The following is a 20061-nucleotide window of genomic DNA, read 5'->3' as shown; positions in this document are numbered from 1 at the left end:
TGCTGCCATGCACCAATGCAGGCACCCTTGCACCAGGGTGCCTGTGATGCAGGGATGAGTGTTTCTGTGCAGGAAGGGGCACCTTCCTGCACAAAAACAATCATGAGAGGCGTTTTCCTCTTTCTATGAGTGTGCAAAATGCAGCCCACATAGAAAGAGGAAAGAACGGGGAAAAATAAAGATAGCTTTCCCTGTTGAGCCACCCTTACACTAGCCCTGGGGTGGTGTAGGCTTTTGACGCATTCCCAGGTTTACAAAACCTTGTAAATCTGGGAATGCGTCAAAATCCATGGGTGTTGCGTGGGGACACCTGCTGCAATACCCATGGGACACCTCTTTGACACATAGTAAGGCAATGAAGTGACTTGCGCTGCATTGCCTTATTCCATGTCTAAAAGGCCATGAAAAGCCAAGCAAAGTGGCTTTGCCTGGCCTTGTAGATATAGGTCTGTAGCCTGTGCTGCCGGTGCATCATAAAAAAGTGACGTACCAGTTGTGCAAGCCTCTTAGAAATAAACCCCCTTGTTTCAGTGAGGAGTTCACCAAGGAGGCCCAGTTTGTTAGCAGCATCTTGACCTTTTTATTGTACACTGAGCCAGGCAATACATTAGAGAGGTGATTGGAAGGTTTTGTCCTTAGTTACTGTTTCAATTAACTCTTTCTCTGAGATTGTGTCAAAGTGTGATCAGATCTACTGGGCGTTGTGGGTCAGAGGATTTTGGCAGAAGTGATTGTTCGATATGTTTTACTTTCTTTCCAAAGAAGATTGTAAATTCTTCATATTTTGATGCTGGTGTGGAGAATGTGCTGGTGAGGTGAGGGGAGTTTGATTGATGATATTAAGGGTAGATTTGTGTAAAAAAAAAGAACAACTGTTCAATGGCATGAATCTTGAACTAATTCTTTCAATTAAAGCCTATTCTGGTTCCTAAGCAGCCCTAAGATTTGCCAGTTAACAAATTGCACACATCATTTATATATCTTTCATGTAGCAGGCACCTGTTGGAACTGGACCTTTTTGTAGAGTTATCCCCAAACTTTTTGTCTTCTTCCTCCTATTTTTTCAGACCTATTTTGTTGGCTTTAGGACTCTGGACACTTTACCACTGCTAACCAATGCTAAAGTGCATATGCTCTCTGTCTAAAATATATTGGTGATTGGTTTTTCCATGATTGGCATATATAATTTACTAGTAAGTCCCTAGTACAGTGCACCAGGTGTGCCCAGGGCCTGGAAACCAAATGCTACCAGAAGGCCAGTACCTGGGCTCTCTGCTGAGAGTCCTGAATTGCAAAGTGGTGCTAAATCCAGTTCCTTGGCCCTTGGAAGTGAGTTGTGGTGCAACCAAGAAGAAATCAAGCACATTGATTTTAGAGCAACTTCAGAACCAGCGCCGCTGTCCAACTCTGTGCCGTTGCCTGCACCGAAGCATGGTCCTCACAGAGTGCAACGACCATGACTGACACCGCAGGCCCAACACCACCACAGTGCCTCTGAAGTCCTGCTATAGTGTGAGACCAGAGCGATGTGTCACCAACATCCATGGCACCCGGCTCCAACTCCGCGCAGCACCTGTGGGCACGTGGTGTGATTGCTACACAGCAAAGTTGATGCCTCGTGTCTTGACTGGCTGGATTTATCGACCCCGCCCTGTTGTAAGGCACCAATGCCTCTCCTCTCCTGCTTAGCAGTAAGGAACCAACACCTCACCTGCCCAGTGGCAGTAAGGAACCAATGGCGCACCAGCTCCAGCGATGCCTCACCTCCCCGAATGTCTGTTTCCTCATCATTTTCCAAGGTACTGTACCTGGGGTCTGTGCGACTCCATGACCAGCCCGCACTCTCTTGCGAGTGGCATCAATGTGTGTGTGTGTGGCCACCAATGGGTGAGCAGGGGTTATCTTAGCTGGATGTCTCCCTTCTCCTGACTAGAGTGAGGGTCCCTACTGTGCAACCACTGCCAAATAAAGATCCCATTTCTAGCAGCACCCTTAGAGAAGACATGTTTCTTTTTTAGCTAGCTGTTCCTCCTCTTACTTCACAGTACAGGAGAGCTTCTTCTCTTTCAGACTGAAACAATTCAGAGTTGGTATTAACTCTTCAATTTTTATTTTTATTTTCTTTTTTTAGCAAAAAGTATGGAACTGTTTTTGTAATTTTGAAAAGGCTAGGGAATGTTGTTTCTGCCCCACATAAACCAATGCTGGTTCTTCTGGCACAAGGCTCTCATTTGGCAGAAAGCATTAAGGCCTACAGAGGACATAAGGGGGGCAGAGGTATAACTGAGAGGAGGGTCCTGGACATCTGTTATAAGGAGACTGAAAGGTGCACAAGATGGCCTCCTTTATGTTGTGAAAGTCACCTAACTGTAAATAGGAGCGCACAGTGTGCTTTCAAATCCCCACCAAAATGTGTCATATGGAGGGGAAGGTTCGGTGCTGCAATGACAAGAGGCACCAAGGCAAGCTGGTACAAAAGTGTTAATTGGAAGCATTTTATACTATCCAATGTGCCCTCAGTAACTAGAAATGTAAAGGGTCCACATCTCTTGGAAGGGAAATAAGTTGGAAGCAGAGAGGGACTCTGTGAATAATAAATGCATGTATAATTGAATTCCAAGGATATTGTGTCTGAATCCGGTGATAATTTGACCAGAAACACATGGTATGTCAGGGATTCATGGATGAGTAGCCTATATGAGCAGGTTAGATTCCGTGTAGATGTGCAGAATGTTTTTCACTTTTACTTTCAAAAACTTCATGTAGCTACATATGAAACTTCGCAAACTTCACAGGTTACTATTTGCTCTAGAAAATTAAGCTTCGAAATTCAGAGGTTTTATAAAGGCAAAATACATTGACGAAGAACAAAGTGTGGTAGCAGAATAGGTAGTTTGCAAAACATAGTTTCGCATAGAATACAGTGCTAATGGAGAATGCTGGATTTTCTGGAGGAACAGCCTATCCAGATAGAAATACACAGTTTGAGATTTCTTGACTGTACTATGCATGTGTAGGAAAGCATTCAACATATGGATTCTTCTGAGAATTTATTTTTTCCTCCAGAAATTTGAGGAGATTTGGTTACAACAGAATTAATCCTTTTGTTAATTTTACTCTACAGATTGTCTGTGTTGTTTGTTTCACTGGTAATATGAATGCGCGAAAAAATAGCTATCCAGGCTTTAGGCTACTGATTAGGACCAGCTCATATATAGGGCTGGACTGGGAACCAAAAGCAGCCCTGACACAAATGTTCAAATCAACCCGGCGTGCCTATTCCCTCTCTCGGTCTCTCTCTTTCCATTCATGTTCTCTCTCTCCCTCTCTCTCAATCTCTCTCTCTCTTGAACTGCCCTCCAATGACAACACCCCCCACCCCTGGCAATGCCCAGTGGTGTAAATTATACTCGATATATATCTGACCCGAGGGTTCAAATCTCCCCAGGTGCAATTTATGAGTTTCGCAAAATGACTGGCCCCCACCATGAGTCAAAGCAAAATAAATTCGAGTCCCTCTTCAGGCTTTTCATTAATGGCAAGTCACACCTTTAATCTGACTAATATCGTGGACTGTGCTAGGTGCAATAATGTTCACTGGAATCTGAGTCTGCCTTAACAATATAGTGGTTCCTCTCAAGCTCCCATTATTCAGCCTCATAGAGAGCAGTAGTGACAGACTTGGCCTGTGAATTTGTACTTTGATATTTCGTGTCCACCAAATTAATAGTTACTTTTGACGATAGCCCTTAAACATTGATCCAAAGTCAATTTACCTTTCTTGAGTTATGGGTCCAAGGAGCGAAATAGTTCAAACCCAATGCCTGAGAAACCAAAGGACAGGACAAGAACCAGATCTTTTCAAGCAAACTGAAAGGGCCAGTTCAGAGTACGTTTCACATTCATCATCATCAATTTGGAATTAATTGTTTTTGTCACTATATTCGAGAAACGTCACGAATAATGCATGTAGGCCATTCCTATTATGTGACATAAGCATTGCATCACCCCAAAACAAGTATTACTCCAAGGAAATCAGAGGATGTAAATTCCTTTTGTTTGGGATACAATTCTGGAAAATATTAAAAAGGGTAGGAACCAGGGTCTTCTCCTGGCATACACCAGCCTCTGCTGTTGAAAGGAGAAGAAGTCTGTATTAAGTGGAAAGAGACAAGGATGCCCCCTCCCTACTTATGGTTGCCTTGATTATTGATCTGCTGACATGCTGTGGTAGACCCTTGTCACAAGTGTGGGAGTTTGGATTAGAGGGTGAAGAGGAGGAAGGAATCTCACTGCATGCAGGTTACTTTTTCTCGTGTACAGCACACTCTGCACAAAGAATACCTACATTATTTCAAAATTTTCATGATTGCCAGGAGTATTCGAGATTCAGAACCGATCGGTCCAAATTCCTTGTGCTAGCCATTAAAGATTAATATACCAGATACATGCTCCAGAGCAGTATCTGTGTATGTACTGAGGGATTCAGATACCTAAGAATAGAAGTCACACAGTAAACTGCAAATCAACGGGGCTTCAATGGGTTGTGAAGCACTGGAAAACTGTTGCTTTACATAATGGGAATGACAGCCATTTTTATATTGATTCCTCTGCCCAATGTTACAAATGTCCCACAGAACTATCCTTTTGTTGTCATCAACATGGCCTTTAAACGACTAGAGGGGTATCTGAGGAGCCTGCAGTGGGGGAACAATATGTATCCCCACGACCACACACTACAGCAGGGGTCTCCAACCTTTTCATTAATAAGAGCTATTTAAAATCAATGAAAGTCATCCTGAGCTACTAATATTAGTGTAGTATTATTGACCACACGAGACAAGACTACATTAGTTGCCACAATATACAAGCATACCAGCAGTGATCACCTCAGTTTATCAGGCACGGTTGCCAGTAGTAATGCAGAAAACACCTTGTCAATATGGAGTACCTCTATATACATAACACCGAATAGGCAAGGTTGCAATGCCCCTGGCAACACAGTAATTATAGTAGTAATAGGTCTCCCCAACATCACATGATTTTTCAAAGAAATATCAGCTTTAAATGTATGGTGCAAATTCAACAATTTCGCTCCAAAATACCAGCTTATAAATTCTGAAAATGCACAGATTTTCATCTCCAATACATGCTTTTCAAATTTGGTATACATATATTAATTCAACCAAGCAAAAGTAGGAAGGTGTGTACACAGGAGAGCTACTGATAGATAGCGCACAAGTTACTTATTGGAGAAGCCTGCTCTCTAGGATGTCTGACAATGAAGGTGTAGGGCTACCATATGTGCAACATTATTATTAGCCCATTGGGAGCAGGGTCAACACTGATTTGCATATAGCTGGGTCCGACCTGGGGTGATGTGGCAAGCAAAATAACAATGTATTAAACCCAGATCTTTGACAGGGGGTGAGTGCTTGAAAAGGTTTCAACACTCTGGCCATCATTTTAGTTTGTGATATTGCCTTGTGTGCCCTAAGTGGCTAGGGTATGCCCAGACATGGGTCCCTTGCTTGCTGAACCACTGGATCTAAGCTAGCCTGGCTGATGAAGGGTGATACCCTGAAACCGGCCCCAGGATACTTGAATTCTGTCCAGGGAGGACCTGGCTTGGCAGTTCAGACTAGAATGTTCCCATTGGGAGCAGGGTCAAGATTGATTTGCATATAGCTGGGTCCGATCTGGGGTGACATGGCAAGGAAAATAACTATGGATTAAACCAGGTCTATGACTGGGGGTGAGTATTTCAACACTCTGTCCATCATTTTATTTTATGATTTCTAATTTAGCCTCTTCATCTGGCCTCATAAAGCACTCAGATGACCCTGCGTAGGAGTGAGGCAGGGTATTTGGCTTACAGCATTGGGACAGGTTGTAAAGTACCACCCACACAGGTAAATACGAGGGTAAGCTGTGTGATCTATGACCTCTTTTTTGAGAGTGGCCTTCCAGGGGGGTGTTCTAAAGTATATTATGTCTATGTGATTCCAACTGGAACTCTGGAGAGGGGCATTTTTTAAATGGTTATCTGTTACAAAGCTAAGGTTCCTAATTGCAACACCCATGGAAAACCATCATGGAACTTCAGCTTGTTATATGAAAGAGTCATTGCATTATGCCATGTTATGTACTTTGACCTCGAAGAACTTGCATGCCAGAACGGAGATATTCCACTTGCTGGCATTTAACTACCAGCTAGAAGATTCAAAGGCTTACATGTCAGAAGCAAGAATTGGACATAGCTAAGCAGGTGTTGGGCCCAATGCCATCTAGAACTCTGTATGCTTCAAATCTTTCCAAGGAGACATGGAACCGCCCGTCTCACTGAAATACAAATGCTAAGGGTCAGTGATTGTAAATAGTGTTTTCCCATAGCTGCTGAAGTAAGGAAGTTATTTCTAAAACCCACCAACACGAGAAGGTAGTATTGTTGTGTTGATAACTGGCTGGTCTTGAAGAGCAGTCAGGTCTCAACCTGAGCATGCCAAGTGACAATAACATTTTAAAACTAATGTAACACTTTTTAGTGCTGGCCACACCAAAGACAGACAGTGCAAAGTTCAACAAAAAGTGATATGCAGCGTGGTAAGAATTCTCTGAATCTATTTGGTGGTTTGGGCATTATTCTGTCTGTTTGAAATGTTAATTGTGGACTTTACACACTTCACTTCCTTTTCACTGAGTGGGAGCCTCACGCTTCTCGCGCCCTGCTAGTCTTACTGACCTTGCAACTTTACTAAAGCCAAGACGAGGATGATACAGTTTCTATAAAAAAGTATCACATTGTAGACAGATACCAACAAATTTAACTTTCTCGTGCTCTTTTAGACCTACATCTGTGTGCCTACCTGTGACTTTCCCTCTAAATAAGGGGGGGAAACTGGATTACCACTTCCAGGAACCTGGTGCATCTGTGTAGCCTCCCTTCTCACTCCTGCTCACGTCTGGCCTCTTCATTTCCACCAGCCTTCATGGCCGTTAGCTAGGGGGTCGCAGTTGCTACACCAACTTGTCGTCTGGTGCCCCTGGCAATACCCATGGTATTTCTGGTCTGAGGAGTCATGCAGGCAGCAGAAGGCGCAGAATGTTAACTGCTCGCATTTTCTGTAGCATCTACTCATTGTTCATCCCTAAACCCCAAGGAAGCAAATAGGAGACTGTTGAGTGGCTTAATGGAACAAAGGCTCAGATTTACAAAAAAGTGGTGAAATGCGGTGCTGCACCAAAAATAGCAGCACCACGCTGCACCACGTTTGAAACACAGAGATGCACCATATGTACAGGAATACAGCGAATCCCTGTGTTTACCCCTGCACAGATGCTGAATTAAGCTGCCCGCACCAACGCAAGCATCCTTGTACCATAGTGCTAGGGTGTCTGCATTGAGGGGATAAATTGCTTATGTGCAAGAAGATGTCCCTTCCTGCACATAAACAATCTACAATGGGGATTTGGCACTCCTATATGTGCTGCAAAATGGCGCACACATAGAAGTACCAAAGCTTCATTTTGGAATAATTGTTTATGTGCAGGAAGGGGCACCTTCCTGCACATAAACAATCATTCATGGCCTTTTTCTCCTACAATGTGTGCTGCAGAATGCAGCACACATAGAAAGTGAAAAATACGAGGAGGAATAAAAGTATTCCTCCTCGTTGTGCCATGTGGTGATAGTTTTTGGCGCTGCCTCAGATTTATGCATTCTTGTAAATCTGAGGCAACGTCAAAAGCAATGGGTATTTCCATGGAACGCCCACAGCAACACCCATTGCATGCCCCTCTGACGTACAAAACTGCGCCGGGGGGCCATCATTACAAGGAGGCTTTAAGCCACAAAAAGTGGCTTTAACACCTCCTTGTAAATATGGTGCAGTGAAAAGCGCCACCAGAATGTCACTGAAAGTGATGCTCCAGTGGCGCTAGGTCCTTGTAAATCTGGCCCAAATTGTTGAGGCTCTAATGGTATGGAGGGGATTGGCAGGTGTTCAAAGGTAGCTTGGTGTCAGTCCTGCTTCCGTGGACATTTTGGTGAATGGGCATCCATGACATCCTTCGCAAAAGTAATCAAAGTGGAATGAAATGTAAATTCTCTCCTGTCGGAATGAAGCTGCAAAACCTTTAATGCAGGAAATACAGTATTACTCCACTTGCGCCTCCATACAATAAATTGCCTTGAAAGGCCAGTCATGGAATCACTTGCCTTGAGTGGCCCTGAGTAGGTGTGCTTCTCTTCCAGCATATTTTTCTCACCACCTCCAGCAGAGGAAGCGCCCATTTGTCCTGGTGGTCAGCACCAGAACAGCCTCAGAGGTTGTCAGTCTTCATTCACATATGGCGGGAAGGGGATAGAGATGCAACTCAAAGATTAACAATTTCATTCAAGATAATCAGAACATTAGATTGCAGTGTCACTCATTCCGTCGAAGAGAAGTCATTACAAAGTGCTAATTGCACAATGAGGGAACAATCAGAAACTTATTAGAAACTGTCTCAGTTGTAATGGAAAATAGACCTACCAGCAGAATGCTCTCAATCTCAGCCATCAACCAAGCTGATATCGTCCCAGTGGAGCAGAACCAAAGAAGCAGAGGCTAATTGAGGAAACCTAATCAAAGCAGAACCTAATTACTTTCTCAATAAATGTCACTCAATCTGGTTTATATCTTTTATTATTTTAAGTTTGGGCCCTGGTGACGTTTTCTGAATTGCTTATTTCAAAATTACAAAAAATAGGCCATTGGATTGGTTGGTGTGCAATCTTCAATGAGAATTTGTGAGTATGGGAAGTAGTACTACAGATCTACGTTTTTTACATATTTGTATGTGTCTTTGTGAATAGTCCAAAAAACATCCCTTTCCCTGTTAGTAAAAGTGCAAGTCCTTTCTATTTATATTAGTTATATCCAAATATTCATGTTCATTCCGATTTTGGAAATGTTTGGGTGGATTCATGAAACCATGTAAGAGTATGTAAAAGAGTCCTTTAGGAGTATGACTTCACATAGTCCAAAATTCCTTTGTGAATAGGAGCCAACGTGTACAGCGGAACTATTGCCCTAAGAGTCACAACACATATTTATTAGTTTATCTTTTATGTTTCATCAAAGTATTGTGCAAAATTGAAACTACCACCGTACTGTTAACTAAGTTAAGAGGTTAGTTGTTCTCGAGGCAAAGCCTCTACAACTGTTTGATAGTTCCCTCAACCAGACACATTTAGAGGGCAGCGGAAGTGAAGAAATTGTGGGATAACCGAATGAAAGCACATTTGTACAAATTCCAGCAGTTTTTGAGAAATGGGGTAATAACCCTTTACGTCACCGAAATATTGTGAAGGGTATCAGAAGAAAAACGGTAAAACATGAAGTGCATTTGCTGTGGAGTTAACACTGACTGTATTACATTTTTATCACATTTAATTTCTTCTTGACTGTAGATCCAGGGGTGATAGGACGGTTTCCAACTATCTATAGTACTATGTCAGGTCGGTAGGTCTAGATATAGCACTCAGCTGATGTTCAGGGCAGACAGATAAGCCATTGATGCAAGATATATATAACATAGAATTAATCCCATACATCCAAAGAGGAGTTCTGAATTATACAGTAAATAATAGGCCTTAATTCATCTGCTGATGTGTGTGACTGCAGTTTGGATGACTGCTTCAGAAACGCCATGTAGGTAGTTGCATGAGCGTCTTACCTGGACAATAAGCATCCAGGGTCCAATTCACAAGACAGTGTTGGTCACCTCAGTGGAAAAACTTGTCCGATGGCGCAGATGCCTTTACACCGATTCATAGAGTTTGTTTTATTGGACATTTGCACCTGTAGATATAATTTAGTACTGAAAATAATCAGAATTAAATTTAAGGGAAGTGGCTTAAAACAAAATGCCATGGACTCTCACAAACGTGTTCTTTTGTCGGTGTTGACAACCATTTTTCAGACTGAACCACTTCACAGATTTGGCAGTAATGGTCATACCCTTTCCTCACTAGTATGAGTTGCAATAATGCATCAATTTAGCTGCTCAAAACCCCCAAAGTCCAACTGCAAGAAAAAAACCTAGATAACACATAATCACAAACACAGAACAGAGGTAAGTACGTTGTGCTACCCTCTGTGTTGTATTTTTCAGACTGAGTCCACCTCTTAAAGCAGGAGGAATAGCTGTTGGAAATGCGGTCTGTGAGGATTTTGCACAGTGAAACATATTTTTCCTTTGAAGAAAAATAAAACAAAAATGTGCAAGTGAACATTCCCACCTGCACCTGGTGTGCTACACCGGATTATTTACCTTGTGAACAGTGCACTGGGGTAAGCATGGAGGGGAGAGGAGAATGCTTAGACATATGTGATTTGTATACATCATATTCCAGGAATCTCTGAATTCCAGAGAAAGTCAGATATTTGCACAAAGCATAGACGATGCAGAGATGTATTTTGTTTTAATTAACAATGATTGTGTGAATCAGGGCAGTACTGTCTAGTGAACTGCAAAAATACATAATAAACAAGTATCAAAATTTATGCTGATATTACTATTAGGATAAATGTTCTAAATAAAAATGAGTACCCGGCTAACATTGGCCACACAAACGGTAAACTAAGTAGAGACACTAAAACCCTGATTTATACTTTTTGACGCAAACCTGCGTTAGTGCAGGTTAGCGTCAAAAAGCTTACCGCCGGCTACCACCATTCCTGGATGCCAGGCAGGTGTCATATTTAAGGAACGACGCTAGCGGGCGATTAGGCCCGGTTAGCGTCAAAATAAATGATGCTAACCGGGTAGGGGAGGCGTAGGGAAGACTGGAGGTTGTGCGTGAAAGAATGGCACTAGTCAGGTTAGAGTAAAAGAAGGACTCCTTTTTTTACGCACAACCCCCATGGACATGACTCCTGTCTTAGAAAGACAGGAGTCATGGCCCCACCACCCAATGGCCATGCCCAGGGGACTTATGCCCATTGGGCACAGTGCCATGTAGGGGGGCCCAAGTTAGGCCCCCCATGCTACTTTAAAAAAATATATATATAAAAACTTACCTGGACTTACCTGGGATGGGTCCCCCCAACCTTAGGTGTACTCCAGGTGTGGGTGGGGGTGTCCCTGGGTGCAGGGAAGGGGACCTGTGGACTGCTTCCATGGTCTCCGACTATGGAAATGAGCCCACAGGTCCCCTAACGCCAGCCTTGACTTAAATAATGGCACTAAGCAAGCTTAGCGCCATTATTTAAGGCCCTCCTCCTCCCATGCGTGATTTTTGCATGGTAGGATAAATAAGGCGCTAAGGCCTTACAGTCATATTTTTGCCCGGGAACGCCTACCTTGCATCTTATTGACGCAAGGTAGGTTTTCAGGGTAAAAAAAAGACGCTAACTCCATAACTTTGGCGCTAGACAGGTCTAGCGCCAAAGTATAAATATGGAGTTAGGTTTGGGCAGGATTTGCGTAAAAGAAATGATGCAAATCCGGCACGAACAGAGTATAAATATGCCCCTTCGGGCCTGATTTATGAAAAGTGGAGCGCAAATGTACAAAATATATGATGCAAAGGCAGCAATAACTTACAAAATATAATTATATTTTGTAATTTTGCCATGCTTTTGCATCAAAAAATGATGAAAAGGCGCAGCTAACTTTTCATAAATCAGGAAGGGCCTGATTACAAGTCGGTCCGTGTATTCTAACATATGCGTAAACCCATGTTTAGGTGAGGTCTGAATTAAGAGTCGGAAGGTATTTAACAGTTCTGATAATGATCAGATGCGTTAAATACATCAACCTCCATTAAATTTCGGCAGGCCAAACCTGCAGAAATTTAACAGGGGAAATGCGTAACATCATTAGTATTTTGGTGCATTAAACACCAACATCCACGTGTTTTTCCACACAAGCTCATAATAGGTGCTATTTATCTGACCAGAAAAATAACTACCTTGCGGCATCATTATATATCAGATGCAATAAATAGTACCTGTACTGTGATCAGGCTCTAAGGGTAATGGTTTTCGAAGCTTTGTATTTACTAGGTTTGTAAGTTTGTATTCACCATTTGCTAAGTAGATATTAATGAATGATGCAGTAATGCTCATGTCTAAATCAGAAGTAGGCCTTCTGGGGGTATATCTTCGTCTAATAATCAATTAAAAAACATTAAAATAATTATTTGTAGCACAAGCATATCCATTTTCCGCTTAAAGTTATGCCACAAGTGAGCATATCAAAAGCTAGACAAAATGTACAATATTAAATACACAAGTAGGCCCAAAACATGGCTTGAACACAATGCTAGCTATCAATATAGTACAAAAATGTAATCATAAACAATGCCGGATTGTACTGAGATACGGGGATCACGTTTTCTACACAACTGTAATGATTGTTTACAATCCAGCCTTGAATAGACTGTAATGAACGTAGCTCAATCTGTTACTGTTCTGATCCTAATTAGTACCCTTTCCTACTTTCATACAGCTGACTTTGGTTATACAGAGTAAGCCCTTTTTGAGAATTAAAGAGGTCCACCTCGTACTCTTTATGAACAAAAGTGCATTTGCGAATGTCCTTTGGAAATGTAAGTGAAAGCTGTATCCTAGGTGCTGGTTCAGGGAACTGAGGAAGTTTTCCTCAGTGCAAGGTCGGCAGATAAAAGGCGATTAGTGTATTTTCCCACTTGAGTTTGGGTTTTTAATTAGATTTGCAGTGAAATGTATTAAAGCAGGGTAACATGACGTTGCTTGAGTTGGGTGAATTATCCAGTACTTTGGAGAACTATATTTTGATATATGATTTTCAACACCCCACTGTGCTACAGATTAATAATGTGAGGTACACTGGCGGAGCCGTAGTTGAGGTTTGGTCTTCAAACAATCCCAATTTGTTACAGTCCTCTCCCTAGGCACTTATTAGCAGATAGGAGCTGTTGAGAGGCAAAGGGTGGACAAGTCAACCCGTGAAGCCCACAGAGGTCAAAAGGTGCACAACAAATCTTCCCTACCACTATCATTTTTCTGAAATGACATCCAGGGAATCAGATTGTCCTGTCGCGAAGCATGCTGGGTAGTTCGTGAAATTGTCAGTTATTTCATGTTTTAATCATATGTGAATAGTAATATACACCTATTGCAATTGAAACAAAAACACTGAGATGTTTAGAAATGCGTTTTTTTGACCCATCTTTAACTAGGCCTCATTCGCAAATGGCCCCTTCCCTTTTGTGTGTTCCTTTAAGGAAAACTAGCAGCATTAAAAAAAATATAGCTTTATTTAAAAGCAATCACAGACATGGTGGACTGCTGACCCCATCAGGCAACCAACCCTGTGATTTTAGCGATTCTTACAGCATCGCAAAGCGGACCTACCTCATTAAGATTCATGAAGTAGGTCTATTTGCAACTAACTGGGACTCACACAAAGTGTAAAACACACATTTGTACATGAGTGTTTGTGATCACCAAATAGCAAATCACAAATTGGCTATTTGGTCATCACATACCATTCCCTACATACATCCAGCCCACGGTGCTGCTGGGAAGCTGGGAATATCACAGCTTTCCAGTGATAGTTGTCTGTGAATTCCAAGTTACTCCACGGTGCTCGCAACTAAGTTTATATTTACATATGGTAAAGTGTGCTGCCCAAGTACATTTACATTTTAAAAAAAATTAAATACATTTTGGTTTTGATTTCCTCCACAGGAGAAATATTTTTCCTGGGAAGAAACAAGGAGAAATACTTTTCCTGTGAAGAAACACTGCCACCAACTTAGGCATTTTCGTTTAGTCCTTGCTTTTTCAACAATGAATAGTGCACCGTATCCAGACTAGGAATACGTGCTACTCTTACTAAGGTTTGTGAATGCCGACAAAGTTGCAAATTTGGAGGTGCTCAATTACCTTTGAAATCATCCTGACTGGAAAACCCACTCTTTGTCTTTTTCAGGATATGTACTACTGAAATTTTATGTGAGTAAATCAATTTGCATGTGTAAGTACAAGCTTTGTGAATTCCAAATATGAAGTTACACTTTGAAATCAGGCCATGTGTGTGCCTCGCTTCAGTTTTTGTGTACAAATAGCTTTGTGAACTATGCACTACATTTTTCATGAAAAATAACTTCCCAAGATTACTATTTGTTTATTGCTTACAATCTAGGAAAGCAAACAATGTAGTTGTATCTGCACGTTGGGGCGTCCACTGACAAACATATGCTAGTATGTGACATTCTGCTGAGTGTGGAGTAAAATGCGTTCTTCTAGATCAGGGACAGCATTCCATAAAGTAAGGCAGCAAGCTTTGGTTTCCTCCTATTGGGGATGCCAAAATACCCCAAATTGCCCTTTTTTCTAAATGGGGAGCCATGAGCTCTGAACATCCTTTGCACAAATATCATAAAGACAATCCTCACAACACTGGACTGCATGTTGTTACCTTATTTAAGTCACAAGGGGATTTGTGAGTGAGAATTGCAGATCAACACTTTAAACTTGTTTCATGGCACCTATAATTGCCTAATGAAGTGTTTTACAAACTGTGAGTCATGACCCATTGGTGTGTCCCCAGCTGATTATTGGTGGGTCACATAAGGCCAAGCAGTAGATAAAGATGACCTTCAATTCTGCATTTATCTTGTCACATTTGCTGAGGTTCGAAGACAGAGGTCACATGTTAGGCTATGTCTACTGACAAGTTGCTGCCTATTTTCTTCACATAGGGATAGGTGTTTATAAACTTGTTTCACTTTTCAAATAGTGAAACAGAAGTCAAGGGAATTATGTGACGATCTTGCTGGGTTACAGTGAGTGTGAATGGAAAGGCTGTAGGATTTCATGTTTTACAAATAAAAAGTGTAAATACCTGTAAATGAACTATACGCATTCATCAGTTAGGAAAGTAAAAACGAGGCAGATTTTTTTGAAATTCTGAAGTGTGACGGAAGCAAAGATTTTAAAAGGATCAAAACAAAGCAAGACAGTTTACTTGGTGATTTGCAAATGATCAATATTCAGTGAAACTCGATTATCCCACATTATCATTTGTGTGCAATATAGTTTTGTCAGTAAAACTGAATGCCTGTGCAAATTCAGTGGCCTTTTCAGTGGAAAATGTGCTGTCCGTAAATGACGGTGCACAAAAAAATCTCCCTAATCGTGTCCATTAAAGCTAGGTGGGTTTGCAAAAGTTTGTCATTATAAAATTGGTTTGTGGTTCTAAAATGTTTTTAGAAGCACTGGTCTAATATATTTGGCCTGGTATTTTATAAGTTAGATTTGCTGAAGCATTTCCGCTTTGCAGGATAATGCTTTAACCCCTTCGCTGCCAGGCCTTTTCCCCCTCCTGTGCCAGGCCTTTTTTTGCCTATTTAGGAAAGTTCTCGCTTAGGCCCTCATAACTTGTTGTCCACATAAGCTACCCACAGCAAATTTGCGTCCTTTTTTTCCAACATCCTAGGGATTCTAGAGATACCCAGACTTTGTGGGTTCCCCTGAAGGAGGCCAAGAAATTAGCCAAAAGACAGTGAAAATTTAGTTTTTTTTTTAAAAATGGGGAAAGGGACTGCAGAAGAAGGCTTGTGGTTTTTTCCCTGAAAATGGCATCAACAACGGGTTTGCGGTGCTAAAATCACCAGCTTCCCAGCTTTCAGGAACAGGCATACTCGAATCAGAAAACCCAATTTTTCAACACAATTTTGGCATTTTACTGGGACATACCCCATTTTAAAAAAAATTTGTGCTTTCAGCCTCCTTCCAGTCAGTGACAGAAATGGGCGTGAAACCAATGCTGGATCCCAGAAACCGAAACATTTCTGAAAAGTAGGCAAGATTCTGAATTCAGCAAGGGGTAATGTGTGTGTAGATCCTACAAGGGTTTCCTACAGACAATAACAACTGAAAAAAAATAATATTGAAATTGAGGTGAAAAAAACAGCAATTTTTCTCTACGTTTTACTCTGTAACTTTTTCCTGCAATGTCAGATTTTTGAAAGCAATATACTGTTACGTCTGCTGGACTCTTCTGGTTGCGGGATATATAGGGCTTGTAGGTTCATCAAGAACCCTAGGTACCCAGAGCCAATAAATGAGCTGCACCCTGCAGTGGGTTTTCATTCTATACCGGGTATACAGCAATTCATTTGCTGAAATATAAAGAGTTAAAAATAGCTATCAGGAAAACCTTTGTATTTCCAAAATGGGCACAAGATAAGGTGTTGAGGAGCAGTGGTTATTTGCACATCTCTGAATTCCGGGGTGTCCATACTAGCATGTGAATTACAGGGCATTTCTCAAATAGATGCCTTTTTTACACACTCTCTTATATTTGGAAGGAAAAAATTTAGAGAAAGACAAGGGGCAATAACACTTGTTTTGCTATTCTATGTTCCCCCAAGTCTCTCGATAAAAATGGTACCTCACTTGTATGGGTAGGCCTAGCGCCCGCAACAGGAAATGCCCCAAAACACAATGTGGACACATCCCATTTTTCTACAGAAAAAAAGTGCCTACCTGTAGATTTTGGACTCTAGCTCAGCCGGCACCTAGGGAAACCTACCAAACCTGTGCATTTTTGAAAACTAGAGACCTAGGGTAATCCAAGATGGGGTGACTTGTGGGGCTCTCACCAGGTTCTGTTTCCCAGAATCCTTTGCAAACCTCAAAATTTGGCTAAAAAAACTTTCCTCACATTTCGGTGACAGAAAGTTCTGGAATCTGAGAGGAGCCACAAATTTAAATTAAAAATGATACCTCACTTGTGTGGGTGGGCCAGGTGCCTGCAACAGAAAAAGGCCACAAACCTGGAGAGATTATGGGGATAGCACAGCGAGTTGATAAGCACATATTCTTCTTTTATACATCTTTAGACTGACTCTGCTTTGGGGTCCCATACAAGTGAGGTGTCATTTTACTTGGGAGACTGAACACTGGGGGAGTAGGAATTTTGTGCAGGAGCGGTGATCGTACAAAGAAAAGTCAGGAAAACATACTTTTTTAAGCAAATTTTGAGGTTTGCAGAGGAGTCTGGGTAAGAAAATGTTGGGGGATCCACGCAAGCCACACCTCCCTGGACTCCTTGGGGTGTCTAGTTTTAAAAAATGTCTGGGTTTGGTAGGTTTCCCTAGATGAAGGCCGCACCCAGGACCACAAACATAGGTGCCCCCTCCCCCCAAACACGGATAGTTTTTTAATATATCATTTGATGTGTCCACATACGTCTGTGATGTGCCAAACACTAAAGTTGTGAAAAGAAACACACTTAGGTTAGGTGAAAAAGACCCCTCACCCACCAACCAAGTTGGTGGCATGCTTCATCATCGGGGTCCCACCTGAGACACCTAGCGTGTCACAAGTGTGCTGCGACGCCTGATTACAGCAGAGCAGGTTTTTAAATTAATTTTTACCACACATACTGGTTGGATTTGGCACGAGGGTGAGTGATGGTTCAGTAGATAACATTTTATTAACAAGAGACTTCACAAAAGTGAAATGCACTGGTAATAACTGAGTGTGTGGACTGGCGTTTGGCTGGCACTGCTAGCCAAGCGCCACCCCACCCATACCGCCAGCCAAGCGCCACCCCAAGCACACCGCCAGCCAAGCGCCACCCCACGCACACTGCCAGCCAAACGCCACCCCACGCGCACTGCCATCACTTTTTTGTTTGTTTATAAACAACAAAGAAACCACTAACTAATTATAAAATAAGTACAAAACTACAAACACAAAAGCTCTAACTAAATACATGACAGTAATGCCAACCGTGAAACTGAACATATAAAAATATAAAATAGGCAGTTTACGCTCACGGTATTGTCCAAAAGTTTTTCCTGGTGTGGTAACTTCTAAAACAACCGGGCACACACAGCCCAGGCTTTGAAGGGCAATCGGGGCAGTACATCCGGCTCTCCCTCCGGATTGCTCTCCGGGCACATACTTTACATTTCTTTGTGGGCAAGACTTTTTTGGGAGTGGGAGGAATGTGATCTGGAAAGTGGCAATCTTTCAATCTAGCCACTTCCTCCACCACTTCTACTCTAGGAACTCTTGCCCGTTCCACCCCAATAAGGCTCTCTATCACTGACTCCTGAAATTTAACAAATGTCATCCTTGACTCAGGTGAACAATCCTTGAACACAATAAAAGCATTAAAAGTTGCCAAATGAAATAAATGTAGGGCCAACTTTTTATACCACACGTAAGACTTACGAAGAGCAGTGTAAGGTTCCAAACTCTGATCTACTCTATCAACACCACCCATGTGCCTATTGTAGTCCAAAATACACGCAGGTTTGCGCACTTTCGCAACCTGACCCCAAACAGTCACAGGGGAAGTACTCTCATCATGGATGGTAGATAGCATGTACACATCCCTCCTGTCTGAAAATTTCAGAGCTAGCAGCTCATTATTCCGCAAGGCACTGCACTGTCCCCTCTCAAGTTTTTTACAGACAAGCTCCCTTGGATAGCCTTTCCGGTTAGAACGGATTGTGCCACAAGCAACAGCGTCCACTCTAAACAACTCCTTGAACAACTGCACTCCAGTGTAGAAATTATCTACGTACAAATGGTGACCTTTGTTAAACAGTCATCTACCAAGTCCCCAAACAATTTTTTCGCTAACTCCAAAAGTGGCCGGACAACCAGGAGGGTCAATACTGGAATCCCTACAAGTGTAGACCCGGAAATTATACACATATCCTATACTGCTTTCTGACAGCATATACAATTTAATCCCATACCATGCCCTCTTACTAGGAATGTACTGCTTAAAAACTAAACGCCCCTTGAAAAGGACCAAAGACTCGTCCACGCTCATCTCTTTGCCTGGAACATAGACCTCTGAAAAACGATCTAAAATATGATCAAGGACAGGCCTAATCTTAAAAAGACGGTCACAATCAGGGTGATCTTGTGACAAGGCTAAAGCATTGTCTACAAAATGCAGCATACGAAGAAGAAGCAAATAGCAATTACGTGTCATAGTTGCAGGAAATATAGCCGTTGCCATCAAGGGACTAATAGACCAATAAGAAGCCAGTGACGGCTTCCTGATCAACCCCATCAAAAAAGTCAAACCTAAAAACTTTTTCATCTCTTCCAGATATGTGGGAACCCACTGAGTAGCTCTAGACTGAGGCCTAAGTCTGGCAGCGTTGTCCCTCAAATATTGCTCTGCATACAAATTAGTCTGCTCCACAATCTTTTCCAAAAATACATCATCCATAAACAAGTGAAAGAATTGGACAGGCAAAAAGTTTTCCGTATTGACTCTACACCCTGGGAGACCAGTAAATGCAGGTAACTGTGGCTGCTCCATGTTTGGGGCAATCCAGGTGTCAGGTCTTCTAATGGGAAACCCTTCAGCCCCAGGCTGCTGCACTCTTGGCACATCAATGTCCTCCTCTAAAACAGGCCCTTCATCTGCACTGAGAGTGGCTTCCTCTTCAGAAGAATACTCTCAGACAGAAAACTCACTGCCAGAATCTCTCACTTCCTCCTCTGCTTCAGATGCAGAGTCAGTCTCGTAATCATGGTCTGAAGACGACTCAAAGAGCATGCCAACAACCTGCTGAGTGGTCACTCTGCGACTAGCCATGATCCTCAGTAACTTGGATTGCCAACAACTAGCACTAAAATAAGTAATAAACAAAGTGTAGCTTTATCACAAAGAGTTATGTACTAAAAAACTATACCACTCACTTGCCTGAAAAAGCTACTCACCAGCAACTACTCTGCACAGACACAGCAATCACCAATGATATCCCACTAAAAAGAAAAAAGAAAAAAGAAAAAAGCAAATTAGACATATGACAACACAAATATCATTGTGCTCAAATCTAAGGACAATTTCACACACAATACTACATTTAGTACACCACCTACAAACATGTCATTCATGCATGTCAACGATACTCCTTTGGAGTATATTGCTTTCACTTACCTAAAACATGCAACTATGCAAACCGCAGGACAACTACTGCCAAAACCGCAAGGATCCACAGCAAAGGAAGCAAAAGCTTTGAACTAGAACAAAAAGAAGAAA

The sequence above is a fragment of the Pleurodeles waltl genome, chromosome 1_1 (assembly GCF_031143425.1).
Source record: "Pleurodeles waltl isolate 20211129_DDA chromosome 1_1, aPleWal1.hap1.20221129, whole genome shotgun sequence".
Classification (NCBI taxonomy): domain Eukaryota; kingdom Metazoa; phylum Chordata; class Amphibia; order Caudata; family Salamandridae; genus Pleurodeles; species Pleurodeles waltl.
This window is presented reverse-complemented; position numbering follows the sequence as displayed.